Source organism: Myotis yumanensis, unplaced genomic scaffold (genome assembly GCF_028538775.1).
Source record: "Myotis yumanensis isolate MYYU_CA2020_CCGP unplaced genomic scaffold, mMyoYum1.0.hap1 SCAF_1, whole genome shotgun sequence".
NCBI lineage: Eukaryota > Metazoa > Chordata > Mammalia > Chiroptera > Vespertilionidae > Myotis > Myotis yumanensis.
The window spans coordinates 79,936,934-79,954,692 of record NW_027223752.1 but is presented as its reverse complement, the minus strand read 5'-3'; the positions used below and the strand labels follow the sequence as shown (position 1 = coordinate 79,954,692).

The window sequence follows — 17,759 nt, the reverse complement described above, 5'->3', positions numbered from 1 at the left end:
TCAGGCCATAACAGAGTGATTAATAATTTTCTTAGGTTTTATTTAGACAATGCAAGAAAACAGGAAAATAACTATTCTTAAAGAAGAAAATTAAAGAATTTGAGACAAAGCCCTAAGGAAAGCTGCAGAGTGTTTAAAAGTTGAATGAAATGTGCTTAACATATAAAGAGCTGTCTCAAAGTCATAAGAAAAATCAAAACCTCTGTAGATAAGTGGACAAAAGTTATAAATAAACAGTTTGTATTATAAGCAAGCACATGGAAAAAATGTTCAGACTCACATGGGATAAAAATGCAAATTCATATTCCACAGAGCAACTGACCTACTCTCTTCAGTAAGTTATTGTTATAAGAAAAAAATAATAAGGTAGGCACTTTTTTAGATTAAAAGAGACGTTTGAGTATAGCAACCAAATGCAGCGTTTGATATTTGGGTGCCGGTTTAAACAAGCCAGCAATAAAAGACCTTTTGAGGATATGTAGGTATGGACTGAGTATTAGATGACTTTAGGGAATTACTTATTAGATGTGATAATGGTATTATAGTTAGGATTTAAAAATGCATGTGTCGCTCCGTGGTTGAGCATCCACCCATGAACCAGGAGGTCATGGTTCAATTCTGGTTGGGGCACAGGACCCGGCTGCAGGCTGATCCCCAGTGGAGGGCGTGTGGAAGGCAGCCGATCGATTATTCTCTCTCATCATTGATGTTTCTATCTCTTCCTCTCCCTTCCTCTCTCTGGAATCAATGAAAACGTATTTTTTTAAAAAATGCATGCTATAGTATTTAGGGATAAAATGTCATTATATCTGGAATTTGCTTTAAAAATACTTCAGTCAAAATTATCAAATAGGGCAAAATACAAATAATTGTTAAATTTAGGTAATAGGCCTTTAGATATTCATTATATTCTTTTTCCTGTTTTTCTGTATGCTTATAATAGTCATAATAAATTTTAAAATACAACAAAAATGACAAATTAATCAAAATAAGTACAACTAAAGAGAATTAACTGTGCCAATGAAGACTTTTTATCCTAATAAGTGAATGTTTTAAGTGGTATCACTGATTTTGATATGGTATTCCTAAGATTTATTTAAATTTCTCTTTTATCTGTATTCTAGAACAACATGTTAAAATGACAGGAAAATTGATGGATGACTACCTGCCATGACCTGCCCAGTTAGGAACTTGATCAGACCACCCCACCCTGTGTGGTCACTTTTGGTCACTGAGCTTGTCAGGCCTGCCTTGTGGCCCCATGAGCTTGTCAGGTTTATTGTATAGCTCCCTTTTCATTCCAATTTGTAGAGTGTAAATGTGAGTTTTACTGCTTAACCTTGAAGTTATTATATTCCTATGTTTTTAAGGAGCTTAAATCATTAGAAAAAATCCAATATTTTAAATTTGTGATTGTAATTAATTATTTAAAATGTTTGAGTGTTTGTAATTTATAAAGCACACTAAAACAAGATACCATTTCCATGGATTTACCAGCACTACTCATATTGCTGTGGTGTCGTATATTGGGTAATATATAATTAAGCATTTATCAAGTCCTAGTTTCAGCCAGGCCTGTAGAATAAATAGGCTGTCTTTGATCACACAATTATAGTACAGGGAGTATTATTTAACAAACAGTACAATCAGCATAGGAGGCTATGCAGACAGTTCCGGAGCCCAAAAGGACAAAGTTATGTTCTGCAAGCAACTTCAGAGCTCAAGCTGCAAAAATCCAAATTGTGGGCCACAATTTATTTTTTATTTATTTTTTTTTTGGGGGGGGGGCAATTTATGATACTGGTATTAAAGCTCTTACAAGTCCTCAATAGGTATTACTGGTACCACGCTACAGAGGAGAAAATTGAGTCTCAGAGATTTTAAGAAATTTATTCCAGACTGTGCAGCTAGAAAGTATCCTGGAATATCTGTGTACAGCACCTTGAAATAGAGGTTTTCATTTGCTACTATAAGGTAGAAAAAAGTTTTCCTCATCCCCTTTAGGGCCCCTGGCTAGGCCTAAAAATTAAACTGACAAAGACAGGTTAACAGGAGAAAAGCATACAAATTTTATTGAATTTTTACATGGACTTGGCAGACTTCACAAGAGAATGAAGATCCAAAGAAGTGTCTAGAACAGGAAACTTTTATACCTTCTTTCTAGACAATGGTAAGTTTGTAAAGAATTGACAAGTCAGCCAGTGTCAGTTTGGCTCAGTGGATAGAGTATAGGCCTTCCGACCAAAGGGTCCCGGGTTTGATTCGGGTCAAGGGCACGTACCTTGGTTGCAGGCTCCTCCCCGCCTGGGCCCTGGCCAGGGTTTGTGCAGGAGGCAACCAATCGATGTGTTTCTCTCACATTGATGTTTCTGTCTGTCTTTCCCTCTCTCTTCTACTCTCTCTAAAATCAATGGAAAAATAGCCTCGTAGGAGGATTTAAAATAATAATTAAGAAAAAGAATTGACAAGTCAAAGGTGTAGGAGCTAGGGGTAGTAAATGGTGAAAAAGTAACTAGAAAGGAAAGGGTTAGGTTAGCAAGGTTTGCTTATACAGCTAAATTTTATTTCAAAGCCTAGGCCTTTAACCACCCATGTTTTAATCACTAAGTGTGTTAACTTAAATGTTACCGGGAAGGTAAGTTCTAAGGTGAACAGATTTAGACTGTTTATAATGAAACCATGCATAAATTAACCATGTTGACGTCACAAAGGATAGGGAATTATCCTAAGTAGGGATGGGGAACTTCTGGCCTGTGAGTCTCGTAAGGCCCCCTGAAATCATTTAGCCTGCCCTGCCAAGGCATTAGGGGTGAATTAATGAAATGTTTGACCAAATATAGCAGGTTAATTTTTAAGGTGGTAATTTTGTATGGCCCACGAATGATGTTATAAATATCCACGTGGTCCTTGGCAGAAAAAAAGTTCCCCACCCCTGATTCTAAAGGAATGAAAATTGATTGCAGTAGGCCCATCTAAACAAGAATATTTATTAGTAGCCTAAATTAGCCCGTGTTTGCTTGTGCTACCTACATGAACTCAAAAGGAAACTTGGTTTAAAAAGTTTACCCTAAAACAATTAAGGTAGCATTATTAGTTCATTAAGAGATAAGTTGGTGAAGGAGGGGTTTGTGTTATTTTAGTACCTTTTAAGGTGGAAGAGGAGGGCTTCGGCCTTTAACTCGTTAGCCAATCAGGTTCTGAGGCCCCTTCTTAAAGCCACTTCCTGTCTCTCCACTTTCTCTCTCTCCTGTTGGTGATAGACTGGTAAGTGTGCTCTTATTTTGTCCCCTAATTGTTTTGAATATCTGTTCCATTTGGGCCATGTTTCCTGGTGGCGGGCCTTTATTTCAAGACAGAATTGGAGTATGTGTGTGTGAGGCATAAGGCGATTCAGTTGGGCTGTGGAGATGGGAGGAAGGCAGTGAAATGCTCTGCCTGGCTTGTTTCCACGTGGGCTTCTGCAGTCCTGGGTCTGTCTTCCTTCCCGAGACTGGTGACCTAGGAACAACAGACTTGGCTTTATGCACACAGTGCACGTGTTCCTGGAAAACACCTGGATTCATTTTACTTGAAGAAAAAGGTGTTGCTATTAGCCTAGTGCTGGTTGGAATGTTATCTCCCTGGCTGAGAGGGTAGGTCTTGGAAGGAGTTCAGACCAGTACATTTTAATTTTTCTGTGTCTGCAGGGCCCGGGTCCTTACTGGGTTTGTGGGAGCTGCAGTGGATGTTGTCTTTGCCCAGAGCCTTCCAGTTTTCTTAGTGAGACTAAGCAGCAAACTCTGAAGTCAGATGATTTTAGCTCCAAGAGAGCTCCCAATTTTAATGTCCTCACGGTGGCGAGGGTGCCCTAAAAAGCTTAGGATATACTAAAAAAGATCAGGGGCCTAGCTTGGTGTAAGCCCAAATCAAATTCGTGCCACACTTTGCCATTCCAGTGACCTTTGTGAGTCAGTGAGGATCAGCTTTTATTTTATTTTTTTAAATTGATTTTAGAGAGGAGAGGAGAGAGACCACAGTTGTTGTTCCACTCATTGGTTGATTCTTGTATGTGCCCTGACTAGGGATCAAACCCACAACCTTGACATATCCAGCTGACACTATGTAACCAACTGAACTACTCAGTCAGAGGCTCAGCTTTTGAGGATCAAAATATACGAAGGCCAGGCATTAGTTGGTGTATAATAAATGTTAGGTAACTTTTAAAAGTAAGCGATACATTTTTTTTTTTTTTTTTAGTATATCTTTTTCTCATAAAATGTTTTGCCTAGTGTCTTTGAGTATAATTTCATCCGGTTCCCATTTTTCTCTTTAATGTACATTAGTTTGAATAAAATGTATGTGTTTGTTATCCTTACAGGCAAAAGGTGTAAGAAAGACACCTGTATGGAATTTTAATAATTCTCAAGCATTGTTAAATAAATGTTATTTTTTGAATAGGTAATACATTTACATGGTTCAAAATTCAAAAGGATCAAAGTATATACAATGTAGTCCTAAGCCAGTTTATTCCCCTCCCCAATAACAGTGTTAGCAGTTTCTTGTGTATTTTTCCTGAGATATTTTATGCAGATATAAGCAGATATATGTACTTTCCCTCCCCTCTTCTATATGCATACACTATCATGTACCTTACTTTTTCAACTTAAGATTTCCAAATGACTAAATATAGAGTGACTGCATTCTTTATAATGGTTACATAGTAATCGAATGTATGTGCATAACCATCATTTATTTAATCTTTTATAATTGGACATTTAAGTAGCTTTCAATGTTATTTCCTCCAAATTGAATGGCCTTATACATAACTCAGTTGTCACATCCGACATTTCAGTTCGGTTTTGCTATATACTTGTTTATAAGGACTCTCTATGCATGCTTTCTGTTAGTTATATTTATTTTGTGCACATAGCGATGACTAGAAACCAACACCATAAATATCTTGATTGAGCAATAAAGAATTTTCTATTAAAAGCAACACCAGCCCTAGCTGGTTTGGATCAGTGGATAGAGTGTTGGCCTGCGGATTGAAGGGTCCCAGGTTTGATTCCGGTCAAGGGCACATGCCCAGGTTGTGGGCCTGATCCCCAGTAGGGGGCAGCCAATCAATGGTTCTCTTTCATCATTGATGTTTCTAGCTCTCTCCCTCTCCCTCTCTGAAATCAATAAAAATATATTTAAAAAAAAAAAAAGCAACACCATACTGGTGGTTTTAATGTGAATACATTTTTAAAGTCTTGAGAGAAGGCTAAGATCATGTCTTGTGAAACATCTACTTTTCCAGTCAGGCTTTGCTGATTGGGAGAAAAATTAGTTTATTTCTGATGGAAGTATGCTTTTGTTCAGTAATTTTATATAGACTACACTGGAATCTTCATTGTTAAGTAGGGAATGAGGGAAAGGAAGAAGTAAATTTTTTCTTAAAATATGCCAAATCTTGGATTTGGAAGGGACCTTATGAGCGTATCAATGACTTTCTTAGCTTCAAGATTGTTATGAAAAGTGAAATTTTTAGGCAGAATATCTGCATTTCTATTAAGGTGGTTGAGTTTGGACACTTTATAGAAACAACATATTAAACATTAAAATATTTTATATTTTGCCTTATTCTTTACAATAGTTATAAGAGGTAGGCGGTATTTGTCCTCCTTGTACAGAAAGGGAATCTGAGGCCTGGCTGGTGTGGCTCAGTTGAGCATCGACCTATGAACCAGGAGGTCATGGTTCGATTCTTGGTCATAGCACATGCCGGGGTTGCGGGCTCGATCCCCAGTAATGACGTGTAGGAGGCAGCGGATTGGTGATTCTCATCACTGATGTTTATATCTCTCCCTCTCCCTTCCTCTCTGAAATCAATAAAAATATATTTAAAAACAAAAAACACTTGGGACTTTGTTCTGAGAGTAGTGCCCTATAGAGCTAGCTCTAAAAGAGAACTATGCCAAGCAACCAATTTATTTTCCTTTGCTTCAGGTTAAAGATGGGATCCACTGAAGAAGAAAGACCTGCGTCATCAGCACTCTGTGTGCTAGCCCAGAAGTGTTATTTGAAAGCCTCTTACATCTGCTGCAGACCCCCTAGACAAGAGGACTTGCATTTGGACATTCTCAGCAGGAATGGTTATAGGCTGATAGGACCATAAAGGGTAGGTACTTCAACTCTCAGTGTTCTCTGTCACATGTATATGTGTCTTTTCTATCAAAAAAGATAGGTAGGCCCTGGCTGATTGGTTGAGCATCATCCTGTGCACCAAAAGGTTTCTAGTTGGATTCCCAGTCAGGGCACATGCCCAGGTTTTCTAACTCATCCTGAGTCGGGGTGAGAGACAGTCAATCAATGTTACTTGCTCTCTCTTCCTTTCTCTCTCTCTCTCTCTCTCTCTCATCAATAATACAGAAACAAAGATTATTTAAAGAAAACAACCCTTCAAAAGATAGGAGGTTTTGTGAGTTGCTGTAGTATTCCAAATTGCTAGACACACAGTAGGCACTCAGTAAAATTGGGTGGCAGTATAATTACACAGAAGCGTCAGTTGATTATTAACAATTTCTATATATGTTCACATATATAAAATGAACCCTTTGGCCATGAGCTCCAGTACTTTGAAGCACTTCTTACAGGGAACAAAATGAGTGGGTCATAGATTGTTTATGGGGTATTTACAAAATATTTACTTTATACTAAGTAAATACTCTGGTAAATGCGAAGTGGCCTTCATGTGGTAGAATGACACTTGCTGAAGCATGACTAGAATTTGGGAAAGGCATCACATTTGACATTAGGATTTATGTGCTAGGTTTTGTGCTATGTGGTAAGACCAAAGACCAGGCCCTTTGCACTCAGGATTTTGTGAGATGAGACAAATAGAGAAGTTGCACCTTTAAATCTATAATTATTCTCCTGTAAGATGTATTTGGATCATGGAGTTTTGAGGTGGACATTAAACCTATAGAAACCTCTGACTTTATGTCTTGCTTTCTGACTACATTCCCTTAGCTAATCTCAAATGCTGCTGTTCTGAAAACATTTTACATAATTATAAAGTCTTTAATATAGGACAATAAAGGAGTAAAATAACACTGATTATATCTCATTACATTCTAAAGCAAACCATCTTCTGTAGCTCTGCTTATTTCATGTTGAAGTGAAAATAGGGAGTTTTGACAGAACTGCATTTAAATCCTAGCTCTTAATAGCTAGGTGATGTTAGGAAATTTATTAAACTTCTCTGAGCCTAAAATTTTCTTATAAATGAGGGTTTGTTATAAAGTTTGGATAATATGGTTTCTATAGTTTTATCAGCTTACTTTAGTCAGACTTATCCTTCAAGGCACTACTGTTCAACAGAACTTTCTGTGATAGAAATGTTCTATATTTGTAATGTCCAATATGGTAACCATTAGCCAAATGTGGATATTAAGCAATTAAAAAGTGACTGACTTAAAGAATTTTGTCTTTTAACTTAATTTTAATTTGCATGGTTGTGTGGTATAACATACTGGACAGTGCAGTTTTTAAAAATTGAGATATAAGTGATATAGCATTAGTTTCCGGTGTACAACATGATTTGATACTTGTATTGCAAAATAAAATGATCATCATGATAAATCTGGTTAAGATCCATCACTATACCCAGTTATAATTTTTTTCTTGTGATGGAGAACTACTCTCAAACATACAATACAGTATTGTTTAAGTGCAATTTTAAGGCTCATTCAAGACCTACCTTTTTCTTCATGAAGCGTTCCTTGCCCAATGATTCTTTACATTACTTATTGTCTCTACCACTTAGTTGGTACTTACCATGGACATTAATTTTCATGAATCTTATCTCTCCAATTAGATTGTCTTTGAGGTTATGAAGTTTTAAATCTTTACATTGCTGCATGAAAAGGAACATGGAAAAATATACTTGTAATATTTTTAGTTAATAAGTTTTAAATAATTAAATGTAAGAGAAAAAATTTTCTAGTTAGTAAATGAGGTGAAGAATAGGGAATAGTCTGAAAGTTGCCTGCAGCCATGAACTTATTGTCTAATATGCTTCACCTGAAAATTCAGATTACACTCAAGCTCTGGAAGAGGAAATGAGTTTCTTATATTGCCATCTTGTGGCCAACTTGGGCTTCAAGTGATGGGAATTCAATTTTGCTTTGTCAAGGGAAGGTTTATTGTGATAAAAAGTTTACCAATAGTAACGGCTAAATATAACCTATTTGGCTCAAATGAAATTGAAACATGATTTGGAAAACTATTTTGGATTACCTTCTCATTTGCCTGAATCTTAGCTTTCCTTCCTTTAAAAAAATTTTTTAAAGGGAGTTTTGTAAATGTAATGACTGGTTACATGTGTTCTGCAGTCACACACCCACAGGGTTGAGAAGCTGACAGTAACCCATGTCATTTTTACTTCATCTCCCTGCATTTGTTCCCATGACTGCCAAGCTCTCAGCCAGCACATGGCTCTTGTTTTACATGCCTGTTTTCTTATTGAGAGACTGTTGACTATTATAAACGTTCAGAGAATGGTTAGACTTATTTTATAGTTTTACCCAAACTTTGAGCATTTGATGACATCCTGCAAATAGATGGGTCAATTTATAATAGTGAATGGAGATTTAAGTAAAAGAATGAGCAGTTTTCCTTGATGTAATTTTCTTTGATGCTGTATGGGTGTGATTTGGTGTGGAGTAGGCTGGTGTACATTCAAGTCTTGTATTTGTAACACTTGTATTTTTTTAATTTTCCAGAGATGATGCTAGACAGTTGATAGATCCTATAGTTCAACTTCATCCTAGATAGAAGCGGGATTCATCTGACAGCAGAGGTAAGTGTGAAAGAAAAATCTTCATTTTTACCTCATTTGGATTTCCAATCACCCAGCAAGTTTTGGGGCTCAGTGTTCTTAGTGGCTGAAATTTGATAGTTGAAAAGGCCTTAGTTCTAACCTCAACAGGGTTTTCCTGGTTTAGGGACAAGGAGCTGGTGTTGGTTTTCCCCTTCACCAGTCATTTACAGTTTGCCATGATGAAATGCATGTTAAGTCCGTGTTTCAGCTGATTATCCTGATTAAACACATGCTCTGAGCAGACTAAAGCTAGGGCAAACACCTGGAATTGAATTCTGCTTCTTGGGATACTTACTGGGATCTATCCCATGGTCCCAAGTAATTCCTAAATCTTTATGAATTTGATACTACAATACTTCATTGTGCTATGATCTCTTGACCAAAAAAATCTCTCTGAGATAGAAATAAAATCAAGAATTTTTCATTAGTTGGTTGGATGTCATCCCCTGCACTGAAAGGTTGTCAGTTTGATTCTGGTCAGGGCACATGTCCAGGTCTCTGGATTCCAGGTGTGGGGTGTGCAGGAGCAGCCTATCAATGTTTCCCCTCTCACATTGATGTTTCTCTCTTCCTCTCCTTCCCTCTCTTTGTAAAATATCAATTTTAAAAAACCTTAAAAAAAGAATTTTTAATCTAAAAATTCAAACAGTAAAGGAAAAGCACTGATAACTGGTATAATTCCATCAACCACTTAGCAGTTTTTAACTAATCACTATTTTAGTAGTCTATAAGATCAAGAGAATCCATGTGTTGGTTAAATCAATTTTGTCAAAATCATATAATGCAACACTATACAGTCACTTAAAAGTTATGGTAGAAGTTTACCTTTCTTGAAATGAAAGGTATTTATAATACATTAAGTTAAAAACAAGTTACAGAGCCATACATATAATCCTTTTCTGCTTAAAACATTTGTATGTACTTACTGAGAAATCTGAAAGGATATATTCAAATACTAGGCGTTATTGTCTCTAGAATTGGGTTCTATGGGTGATCTTGTTAACCTGTATTTTCTGATTTTATTATATTTATGTGCTATATAATTTTAAAAGTTACTTTTAAGCAAGCTATATAAGACAGGCTTGTATTTTTCACCTGTACCTGCATGTTTCAGCAAGGAAAAGGGGGGTTCACATAAGGGTGAAAAATAGGAACTACAAATAATTCAAACTAACATCAGCTCTTACAGTACTGTTTTAGCTTTTGGCTATGTCTTTTGCAGAAATGAAATTTCAGGAGACCAAAACTAGATCTGAGTTTCTTTATAGAAACTTCTTTCCCAGCCTTGAAACTTGGATGCTATGAGTCCTGGATATGCAACAGATGACGACAACATTTTCCTTTTATGGTAAGGATTATGCTGAAATTGAGAAGCTTTGACATACATGTGAATCTTTGAAAATTCAGCATTGTGACAAGGCTAGTTCTTATAAGGTGCTACAAGTTTAATTTTTTAAAAAAGTCAATTAAAGATGTTGAGAGCTAGCATAGTATAGTAGTTATATATGGGTTCTGGAGTCAGACTAGGTTCAAACCCTTCCTCTATCACTTAACCAGCTATGTAACCTTGGGAAATTTCTTAATATCTCAGTGTATGTCTTTCTATCTTAGAAGAATATATTCCTAGTATCTGACTCAAAGGAATAGTGCTTGACTTTGAAGATTAAATTAGATAGTAAGTGTGGGGCTTAGAACATTGTTAAGCATATGGTAAATGCTCAGTAGATGCTAGATATTTTATCAATGCCCATGTGTACATTTATCTTAGACTTTGCATTACCTGGCAATTTCTTATCATATATATAAAACCCTAATATGCAAATACTACTAGACCGAACAGCCAAACTGAAGCATCCGTCGTATATAAAAACTGCTGTTCGAAGTTTTAACCCTGCTATTGTGGCTACTGTAAATGCTTGCTTGCTTAAATAATAAGGAAAATAAGACTACTCCCATTCCAGAGAGGCCATAAACCTTCCCCAGACAAAGTTATCAGTGTTGGCACCAGGCCAGACCTTTGGTTGAGGTCTCAAAGTCCCAGCACATAGGGCTCTTTAAGAACTTGCAGAGGGGACCAGAAAACGCCATATTTGGGAGACAAAGAAGGTAAAAGGATATAAATAGGGAAACATCCTCCATATTGGGGCCCAGAATTTTAAATATAGTTTTCTCTCTCGGCCTGCGCGTAATAATAATAATAAAGTGTAACTCCACCTCTCTAAGCGTTGCTTGGTTCTTCTCCAGTCTTCTGTAACAGAACAACCGGTTGCTATGATGTGTGCTGACCATCAGTGGGTGTGAGTGGGGCTGGCGCTGTCAGCGCCACATGGGAGGGGCGGCGGTGGGAGCGGGGCTGCTGGCAGACAGGAGACTGGGGGCCGCAGTGAGTGGGGCTGGGCGGGAGCACAGAGGATGGGCCAAGACCCACCCCTGTGCCCACTGCAGCCTCACAGCCCACAGTTCCTTTCAAGGTGCATGAATTTGTGCACTGGGCTCCTAGTATCCGCATAATAAGTTGTCAGAGATTCTTTGGTCACTGCTTATCTGTATCTTCCAATTAGCCTATCCCTCATTATCTTTTACCCTAAAGCCTACTTTAATTCTAGAATTAGTCAAAATCTGTGTATTTCTATATAATTGTTCCAGTAACATTTTCTTTAGTTGTTTTTGCCACTAATTTATTTATCATCAAGTTCCTCATTTTGCCTATCTAGCTGGACCAGCCGTGGGCAAACTACGGCCCACGGGCCGGATCCGGCCCGTTTGAAATGAATAAAACTAAAAAAAAAAAAAAGACCATACCCTTTTATGTAATGATGTTTACTTTGAATTTATATTAGTTCACACAAACACTCCATCCATGCTTTTGTTCCGGCCCTCCGGTCCAGTTTAAGAACCCATTGTGGCCCTCGAGTCAAAAAGTTTGCCCACCCCTGAGCTGGACTAATTGATATTTAATGGTTCTTTGAGTTCTTGGCTGACTATAAAAATTTAGATGTAGTGATTCCTATAAGAGTCGCTTGATGTTTTTAATAAATACTTCTTAGACCAATGGTTCTCAACCTTCCTAATGCCATGACCCTTTAATACAGCTCCTCATGTTGTGGTGACCCCAAACCATAAAATTATTTTCGTTGCTACTTCATAACTGTAATTTTGCTACTGTTATGAATCATAATGTAAATATCTGATATGCAGGATGTATTTTCATTGTTACAAATTGAATATAATTAAAGCATAGTGATTAAGTACGAAAACAATATGTAATTATATTGACAGGTTGAGAACTGCTGTCTTAGACCATTATTAAAATGTTTGTTAAGATGATTGGAGATAAACTCTGATGGCTGTTCCTCTCACTGCTTGCAGCCTTAAGTAGTGGGATTTTAGTCCATCATATATCTAAGCTGACTTGTCTTCACTCAGAGCACCATGGGATGGGTTGGCTGTCCATTAGTGCCTTCTGATTTTTGCGGAGTCAAACAATTATAAGCCAGGTGGTAATGTTGGATTAAAAAAATTTACCCGTGATTAATAAAAAAAATAAGTTTAATTTTAAAACATGAGGATATAATCTATAGAGAAATCTTTAATTGTAATAGTATTTGAATGAAACTGATCTGGGCTATATGAGAAAGAGCTCTAGTAAATTGCTGAAACATATTATTCTGAGGTCATGCATTTTTAAATGGTTTACTCAGTTTTCTACTGAGTGATTTTTCACATATTCAGGGCAATTGTAAAAACTTTTTTTTTTCTTTTGCAGTATGAAGGTGTAGATGGAAGCTGACTTTTCTCACCAAAAATGGCTCATAGAATCAACTTGAAAAACATGAGGCAGCAAACAAAGGAAAGAGTAAAATATTTATTCTATCATCCTTAAATTCTTTGCTAGATTGTAAACTTCATGAAAGCAGGATAACTTCCCTATCCTTAACACCTGGTCTATAATAAATACTCAAAAAATAATTTTGAAGTGAATCAATTTCCATTAATTTTATTATTTTTTAATCCCTGGAAAATGGCAACCATTTTAATGGGATTTCAGCAAGACATTTAAATAGAAAAACTGGGAATTAATTTTGACTCTAATGTAAACTGTATATATAGGTGCATTAAACTCTCTGGGTACTAGTGAGTCTACTTAAAAATCTTTCTTTTTTTTGAAATAAAAATTACTTATTGATTTTTATTTATTTATTTTATATTTTTATTTATTTCAGAGAGGAAAGGAAAGGGAGAGAGAGATAGAAACATCAATGATGAGAGAGAATCATTGATTGGCTGCCTCCTGCACACTCCCTACTGGGGATTGAGTCCACAACCTGGGCATGTGCCCCTGGCTGGAACTGAACCTGGGACCCTTAAGTTCGCAGGCCAACGCTCTATCCACTGAGTCAAACCGGCTAGGGCACTTACTGATTTTTTAGAGGCGGAGGAAGGGGAGAAAGAGAAACATCGATTTGCTCTTCCACTTACATATGCACTTGTTGGTTGATTCCTGTATGTGCCTTGACTGGGTATCAAACCCATAACCTTGGCATATGAGAATGACCCTCTAACCCAGCCAGAACCTAAAACTTAATATCTGATTATGATGTTTGATCCTTTAAGAGGCAATATAGAATGGTTGTGAAAACTATGTATGTGAGGAATAGATATGCAAAAGCTTACTGATATTTAATGGGCAATCTTTTATTAACATTTTATAGCCTTATTGGATATTTATCTTTGGTTTAAATTGCACATACCAGTCAAGAATGGTTAAAAAGTCATTAATTTTAGGGGGGAAGAGGTGAAAGAGGGCATAGAGAGGATAAATGATGATGGGAAAAAATAAAGTGTTTTGGTTTTTTTTTTTAAGTCATTATTTCTGCTTTGTATTTAACTAGAGGCCCGGTGCATGAAATTTGAACACGGGCAGGGTCCCTAGGCCTGGCCATTGATTAGGGCCCATCGGGGCCTTCCTTCATTCTGCGCCGCCCCCTGATGGCCAGCATACATCATAGCGAGCAATCGAATCCTGGTCGAACTCCTGAGGGGACACTTTGCATATTAGCCTTTTATATATATAGATGTTGAAATATTCTCAGTTGTTCTAGCTAAATTATAGTACAGGGAATTTTTTGCCCCATATACTGTACTTATATCCATGAGAATGTAAAGTACATGCAAAGTGTGTAAAATACACATCCAAATATTGGAATTCTGCTATACTTCACTCTGGTTTGGAATATAATTTAATACTCATACTTATACCAGAATCACACAGATGGTATGCAACTATAATAACCTGTTGGAATATGAAGCCTGTTCTTTAGAATGGATGATGCTAACAGTGTAATATTCAATGATAATGAGGGAAAAGTACTATCATAATCTGGCTGATAGGTACTTAGAATATCTATTCAAAATCAAACTTCAAGGTAACTAGCATTTTTGAAAGGTGAAAGTAACCTGTGATTAAATGGTATAAGTTATATATAAGCACAAATAGTGCTGCCATTTTATCCAGACTCCTATGTTAGGAAAAATGGGATAAAGTTCAAACTTTAAAATTATAGAAAAGCAAAGAATATAACATTGAGATAGATAAAAGTACAAAAGGAATGACTGATTTGTGTATAGTAAAATTCAAACTTATGTTTGCGTGCCATGTAACTGACAAAGGATTCCATATAAATCAAGAAAATGATCAAATAATATGAGTGGGCAAGTCACAGATGAGGACTTTGAAAAGATGTTTAATCTCACTAGTAATGAGTTACAAATTAAAACATTGAGATACCATTTCACTGCCATCAGATCAGCTAATGTTAAACAAAAAACCTGACACTTTCACATGTTGATGGGTCTGGAACAATAGGATCTCATCTTCGCTGATGGCAAAGAAATTTAACTTATATTTTGGAGAACGGTTTGGCAACAACTAGATTAAAAAAAAAAATTTTATTGATGTTTTCACAGAGAGGAAGGGAGAGTTAGAAACATCAAAGAGAGAAACATAGATCAGCTGGCCCCTGCACACCCCCCACTGGGGATGTGCCTGCAACCAAAGTACATGCCCTTGACTGGAATTGAACCTTCAGTCTGCAGGCCTTCGCTCTAGCCACTGAGCCAAACCGGTTAGGGCAACAACTAGATTTCTTGAAAATGCTTATACACTAACCCTGTCTTTGGGTATTACATTCTATAGGAATTCTTGGCCTGTATACTCAAGAAGACATGTACTAAAAGTTCATTTCAGTATTGTTTTTTATTGTAAAACGTAGGAACCTATGTCCATTAGAAAATGGATAAATGGTGGCATATGTGTATATTTAGCTGTTAATACAAACTGTGTATTGACTACATTTCAAAAACGAGTTAAAATGGCCTAGTGATATGTGCTATAAGATAGTCATTTTAGATCATGAAAACAAAGACTGATGTGTACACATACTAAAAACATGTATGAGGATGATAAACACCACAATCGGGTTTTACCTCTGGAGAGGTATATAGAAAATGGGATTGAGATGTATATAGGGGTGCCGAAAATTGTATATAATGCGTTCTTTTAAATAGCAAATGTGAGAAAAAGTGGTCATTCATATATTTTTATATGCTTGATTTTAAATAATAAAAAACAATATTTAAAAAACTTTGGTGAATGGGTCTCTGTATCTCTGCCTTGATTTCAGTGGTCTCATCTCCAGAGCATCCTAGAAATAATCCAGGGAAGAATTTACGCTATGAGAACAGGACACATATTACCTAGAACCAGTTTAGTTTCTAGTGTTCCAGACTTCTGCGATATTAAGACTTTGTAGCTCCCACACTATATACACTGAGAGATAATATAGTAACTCACACAGGCTTTTAGCCAAATGGGTTGGAAGTTGGAAACAATGGTGTGGGGGACACTAGGTTTGGGAAATCTGTGGGATGATCTTAATAAAGTAGGAAGGGATATTGCAGAACAAAGGTAATGGCTAGGATTACAACGTTAGGTACTTGTGCTGGAGGAATTTGATTGCTTTGTGTTTTATAACTTTAAAAAGACACTGTATCCTTTTGTATTTATTTCTACATTTGGCATAGTCAAATCCAGAAAATGCACAAAAGGCTCAGATTGCCAAAATAGAAGTTAAGGGCTACATTTTTTTTTTCCATCCAATTTGTACCACTAGAATTATCTCTGTAAATTCTCAGAAGATAGACATTGAAATGTATACAAAGGCCAAGGTAAGCCTTTCCAGTTACTGTGAACAAGTTGCAAAAAAATAAAACAAAAAACTAGTAGGAAGCTGTTTTATTAGGATAGGTTTTTGTCCGAAGGAGATTTAGTAACATTCACAACCCGTAAAGGGTTTGCAGGACTTGGTGATCATTTTGTTGCTGATTCATTGGATTGTGTGTCACAGATTCACAGTGGAGTCACATCATCTGGGAAGGTGGCTACAAAAGACAGTGTTAAGGCTTATATAAGGAGGACCCCTCAAGCCCTCCCCAGCTTAATTTCTAATAGGAATTCTAATATACGCATTGAGCAAAAAGTCAGCAGAAAAAAGAAAGTAACAGGTAAAAACATCAGGGTCCAACGGGTATACACTTTTTGAAAACCACAAGCAGATCCAGGAGAGTACACGGGCAGATCACCTCAAAAACACCTGTGGCGCCTGATCCTATCGCTTCCTTTCAAGCGTTGTAATGAATGTGCATAATGTGGACTCTCAACCAAGGAAAATTCTATTTAAGTCGACCGTATATAGAGGATGTGTAAAAGCTGGAAATACGTCTATTTCAAGATGGACAAAAAATAAAATGGCAGAATCTACCTCAATGCGTAGGTGATAGCTGTCCAGTTTTAGCTATCACGATTTGGGGGATTTTTTCCTGAAACTAAAAAAGCCTGTGCTGCCCAGTGGGCACCCCCCATATTTTCCCTGGATAAACACCTACTCAGAGGCGGCCCGTGCTTCTCAACTGGCCCCCTCTGCTCTTACCCTCAGGAGACTGGCATCAAATGTTACCCCCTTTTAAGCCAGGATGGGACTCGTGGCTGGTCGAGGGCAGTAAAGGACACTCGACGACAGTAGGGCTCCCAAGTCGGAAACCTAGACCAGGCTCAGTGGGAATCGCCTCCTCACAGCGCCTGAGACAGGCATGCCTGGTGGGTGCGTGGCCCAAGTCGGTGTCACAGCGGGCAGGTCCCAGCATCCTGAGCGGCTGGAACTCCCGGCAGGCTCCAGGGCGACTCTGCGCATGCGCTCTGGGCAACTCTGCGCATGCGCTCTCAGCTGTAGTGGCGACGCGCGCAACGAATGCTTTCTGTGCTGGCAGGGTGGAGAGAACCGCGTTTTCCCGCGCTTTTTTCTCTTCTTGTGTCGCCTCAGCTTAGGTATGTCATTAGAATTATTTTCTGTGTCCAGCGCGGAAAGCCGGCCGAGAATTTCAGTGATGTTTCTGTGAATCCAAATCTCAAAAAGTTGGCCCTTGATAACTGGGCAGCTCGCTAAATTGGCTCTTTCCGCATCTCGCGGAGAAGCTGGTATTATCGGTGCCTCTCGCTCTTCGAGAACGCTCTCGGCTTCGAGACTGTTCCCAGCTCCTCTGCTTCCCGCTGCCCATTACCCTGCGGAGGGAAAACAGGCCTCCGAACTGCGGCAGCCTGGCCTGCCGACACCTGTGGAGACTCACGCTGAGGGCAAAGGTGTCAGGGTCCTTGTCCGCCCTGTGACCAATGCAACATTTGTTGTTGTTGTTGTTAATATTTGTCCATTGGTTATTAAAGAGACTGGAAGGGAGGGGAGAGGCAGAGAGAGACATCGATGTGAGAGAGATTGGCTGCCTCCCCCACGCCCACACTGGGGCCGGATGGAGCCTGCAACCGAGGCACGTGCCCGTGGCCAGAATCCCACCCGGGACCCTT

At 37.9% G+C, this 17,759-nt stretch overlaps 1 long non-coding RNA gene and 2 other non-coding genes across 3 annotated transcripts; all 3 read left to right on the top strand.

Moving 5' to 3' along the window:
- The first annotated feature begins 5,975 nt into the window (after positions 1-5,975).
- LOC139003687 (uncharacterized) lies at positions 5,976-12,794 on the top strand. Its single transcript, XR_011470290.1, has 4 exons — positions 5,976-6,142; positions 8,748-8,824; positions 10,068-10,193; positions 12,612-12,794. It is a non-coding gene; the product is annotated as an uncharacterized lncRNA (long non-coding RNA).
- On the top strand, positions 9,014-9,090 carry LOC139001482 (small nucleolar RNA SNORD126). The gene has a single exon (XR_011470049.1). It is a non-coding gene; the product is annotated as a small nucleolar RNA SNORD126 (small nucleolar RNA).
- On the top strand, positions 12,187-12,333 carry LOC139001467 (small nucleolar RNA SNORA79). Its single transcript, XR_011470034.1, has one exon. It is a non-coding gene; the product is annotated as a small nucleolar RNA SNORA79 (small nucleolar RNA).
- Positions 12,795-17,759: the final 4,965 nt, after the last annotated feature.